This window comes from Trachurus japonicus, chromosome 19 (assembly GCF_045865225.1).
Source record: "Trachurus japonicus isolate A0001 chromosome 19, Traja_1.0".
Taxonomy (NCBI): domain Eukaryota; kingdom Metazoa; phylum Chordata; class Actinopteri; order Carangiformes; family Carangidae; genus Trachurus; species Trachurus japonicus.
The window spans coordinates 1,350,360-1,355,069 of NC_140925.1; positions in this window are offsets into that span (position 1 = coordinate 1,350,360).

The following is a 4,710-nucleotide window of genomic DNA, read 5'->3' on the forward strand; positions in this document are numbered from 1 at the left end:
TTGATGTCATCTCTCACATGGTAGGGTCCAAATAAATCGACGGCGATGAACTCGAATGGGGCGGTAGGTCTTGTTCTCTCCTCGGGTAGGTCACCCATCACCTGTTGACAAGTCCTGGCTCTTGCCTTCTTGCACACGATGCATTCGTCCACAATTTTTTGGGCGATTCTCCTCCCTCTAATGATCCAAGCCTTTCATCTCATCCTTAATAAGGTCCCCGCAACTCCGTCATGTCCTATGCTGTGGGCTTCACGAGCCAAGAGGGTCGCGATCCAGGCCTCGAAGGGTAAGAGAGGGACAGCTTTGCCATCTTCCCTGAAGTGCTGGACCCTCCCACCACACACCAGTAGCCCACTTGTCACATCTCTGTAAACGACCAGTCTGTTTGTGGTGGTGCTTGGAAAAGTCACGTGTGTTTGTGCTGCTAGGCAAAGGTCTCTGAAAGCGTCTCGTCTTTCGCTGACCGTTACGATGCCCGACACAGCCACTGCCTCCCACCTTGACCTGTCCTCAGTCTTGACCCGCAGGAACTTCTTCGCAGCTCTCCAGACCAATGCCACTGTCCTGACCAACCGGGTTAGATTGCTGAAACGCCGTACGTCGACTAGACCCAGGACTGCCAGTCCTGCAGGTGGCCTACTTGACATCTTCTGGGTTGAATGCTGGCCCCGCCCTTGTTCCTCTTTCAGGTTGGTTCTGTTGAGAACTGCGACAAATGACTTCTTTTGGATTTTTTCGATGTTTTCTCTTGCCGCAACTGCAACATCCTTGGCGGATTTCTTCGGCCACTCACCTTCTGGTAAACTTAAGAACTTTGGACCCGTCTGCCACTCCGAGTCGTCAGTCAAGTCTTTGGGGCCGGCTCCTCTGGTTATGAGGTCTGCCACGTTCGATGTCCCCGGAATCCACCACCAATCTTGGACGTTTGTGCTGTTCTGTATCTCCCCAACCGGTTAGCAAAGAAGGTTTGATAGCCGTAACTTTCTCGCTGTATTGCTCCTAAGACGGTCTGGCTGTCCACAAGATGATACCACCTCTCCACCTGGATCCTGCAGTGTCTTTCGAAGTAACCCTTCAGCCGGGCAGCGAAGACGGCTCCACACATTTCAGCCTTTACAGGATCTCCCTTTTGGTCAAGAGGGGTCAACTTGGCCTTGGATTCAACCAGCCTCACGACTGTGCTGTGGCTGCAACTCCAACGTAGGTATAACACAGCACCATAAGCCTGCTCACTGCCATCAGAGAAGGTGACACCACAAGGTTTCCCGCTGGGATCTGGTGGTGTCAGGGACCTGGTGAATCTTACCCTGCCAAGCTCAGCATACTCCTCCAGGAGCTTGATGGCATCCTCCCGAAGCTTGTCCGACAAGGCAGCATCCCATGTGTCCTTCGCTGAGCAGTGTTGGGCTTCCTGGAAAGCTCTCCGGACCAGGATTGTTCCTTTCTGCTTCGCCGGGGCTACCAGGCCCAGTGGATCGTACAGCCCTGCAACTTGGCTCAACAGCTCTCTCCTGGTGAGTGGGTTCGGAGTTTGTAGCCGCACTTCCTCCATGAGCAGATTCTGGCCGAGTCGCAGCTTTTTCTTCTTCTTTGAGAAGTTTACGCCGACCATGACGTGGAGCTTGTCATCGTCCAGTGTGTATCCAAGGCCGAGGGCTTTGTTGTCGTCCTCAGTGAGCTGGTTTGGCAGGATTATCGTCTTGGGCCCTGCCTCCTCACACTTGGGCACTCTCCTCCCACTTTGGTTGGAGTAGACCCATGGCTTCATGTAGAACCCCCCAGCAGCCAGGATCCGCTCAACATTGGATGTTATGAGTTTGAGCTGGTCCAGGCTGTCGTGAGAGGTCAAGATGTCATCAACATAGGCGTCTTGATGCAGCACACGCCTCTCTTCCTTGAGATGACTGAACTGAGGTAAGTTAGCTGTTTCACGCATGGCCAGTTGAGCAATGCATCCAGCAGGTTTATCTCCAATGTTCACTCTCGTTATGGCATAATCCTCTATTTGGTTTTCCTCAGAGTCCCGCCAGAGGAACCTGTGCAGATGGACTTCTTCATCCTCCAGCCAAACAGAGTTATACATTTTCCTTATGTCACCCAAGGCCGCAAAGACTCCCGCTCGGAACCTCAGCAAGACAGCACGGATGGGGTTGAGGACGTCTGGACCTTTAATGAGGAGGTCGTTCAGGCTCAGGCCTCTGAATTTTTGGCTGCTGTTCCACACAAGTCTCACTGGAGTAGAGACAGAATGTGGATTTGGGGCAATGAGATGACTGATATACCACACTGACCTGGTCCAGTCTTCCAGCACTTTCTTGGACAGCTTTACTGCGGCCTTACGTTGGACCATGTCATGAACTTGGGCGGCGTAGGCAGCTTTCCACTCTGGCTCCTTTGCCAATTGTTTCTCTGTCCTGAGGAATGTGGCTTCCACTGCCTTCCTGTTGTCCGGCAAGAATGTTGGTTCCTCCGCCCAGGGATACTTGGCATGCCAGTGTGGTGTTTTGCAGTGGTCGTCTTCAGCCACGTATCTTAATCCATTTCTCACCATTTCCAATTCTCTTTCCTCTGCGAGTGACATCTCCTTGCCTCCTGGCTGACAATTCCCACAGCGGCAACCTCCACACTTGGGCTCACAAGCAGCTCCTATGCTGTCCCACTTCCACCATTTCAGAAAGTCTCTGTTAGCGACTGCAGTGTCTGCCTGGATGGAGGGGGACCTGCAGGAGTCTGGACCTCTGAGTTCTTTGTACTTCACCGCTGCGGCTCTCATTGAGCGAGCGAAGTGAGTCTTGGAGGTGTGGGCCGTCACAGTGGCTTCTTCGAAGAGGTCAGGGTGCGTGCCTCCAACAGTCTTCCCAAGTGGGCCATCCCAGAGGACCAGGTCCCCCACGGAGCGGACTTTCTGAGGCACCAATCGTCCTTCCTTGTGACTGATAAGAAGTTGGACCTCTGTGGGTCTCTTCAGCTCATGGAGTAGAACATCAGGGAAAATTTTCTGCAACCTCCTCGCTGGCACATGCCTGTGAATTTCGGCGATCCTGTCCAGCCCATAACACACCAGCTGGTGTGCCTTCAGATTGCCCTTGGGAGTGTTCACCCGGATCTTTAGCAGATACCGTTTGGTCTCCACCGAGACTTTCATCCCTCCAACTCCATGGACCACCAGGGTGACGTTTTCACTCCGGAGGTTCAGCTCATCCGCGGCCTTATGCGTGATGTAGTTTGTGTCAGAGGCCAGGTCAATCAGGGTTCCGATCCTCTGCCGGCATTGGCGGTGACGTTAAGGAGCATCATGATGACGGGGAACTCCTGCAAGCCACATTCCACCAGCAGACCCTGCTCACTTACTGCGGAGTTGCAAGATCTGGATATTGCATTGCAGAAAGCATCTCGACACTGCCGGGCCAGTTCTGGTGACAACTTGGAGAGGAACTCCTCTTGCGCCTCTGTGCATCTCCTGCTTCCACTTCCAACCTCCAAGCCAGATTTAGCTGACCTTTGGGGCCGATTCTTGGTTTCAGCGAAAGGACAGAGATAGTAATGGTGCTGGCCTTTGCACTCCGTGTTCCGACACAGGAAAGAGGCTTTGCAATGTCCATCCTCACCATGAACCTCTAGGCACCGATCGCAAGCACCAAGCTGCATCACTGCATTCCTCTTCTCTGAGGGTCTCAAGCTGGTTCGGAACTTCCTGCAGAAATACAGTTTTGTCCTGTGCTTGGTGTCACCACAGACGATGCAGCCTGCTGGTTCACTACTGGCCTTGGCAGTCCGTGTCCTGGCATATTTTTGTTGGAACCTGGCCTCTTTCCTGCTGGGCTCCTCTTCCTTTAGCTGGTCCAACTGCTCATATATTGCCTCTTGTGCTCTCAGGAATGTGAGGAGCTTGTCAAAGCGGTTCCGGTCTTGGGCAGCTACCCCAGCCTCAGCAGCATACACCAGCCACTCCTTCTTCAAAGACTCTGGGAGCTTGCTCTCGATCGATTTTGTGACCAGTGGATTTTTCACAGCGTCCGCATTTCCAAGGTCATTTAAGTCATACAGGGCCTTTTCGATGGCCTGAATGAGTTCCACCATCTTCCTGGGCTGATGACCTCTTACCGGTGGTATCGCTTGCAGTTCTTCCACGATTTCGAGAGCAATGGCAGCCTGGTTCCCAAACCGGTTCTCTAAGACACGAAATACCTCCTTGGCTGTGCTGTAGCTGGAAAGACGCAGGTCCCTGGTCACTTTATCTTCCAGACTGTCCAGCAGTTGGAATTTCCTCACTTCCCGTGAGCCAGTTGGTTCACCTTGCCTTTGCAGTGCGTCCCATTCTCTCCTCCACCGATAGAAGTCACGCTTGTTTCCAGTGAACTTGGGAAGGGCGGTGGGCTTTAGCCTGATGGCTGGTACTGGTGTTGAACTGTGGGTCGGGACCGGCTCCCCCTCAGTGGCCTCTTCCAGCTTTGTTTGAATCAATGCAGCTTTCCTAGTCACCAGCTTCGGGAGACAGAGCTGCAGCTCCTTCAGTCGGCAGCCAAAGTCCTCTTGTTCAGCAGGTGGTGCCCAGTGGTTCCACTTCGAGTGAGCTTCTTTTGCTGTCTTGACGAGTGAGTCTAGATGCTGTAGCATGAACTCATACGCCTCGACGCTCACTCCGGGCTTGACAGAGGAGACACACTCAGACTCAGCCTCCGCCACTTGCAGAGCCAGGGACAGTTCAGT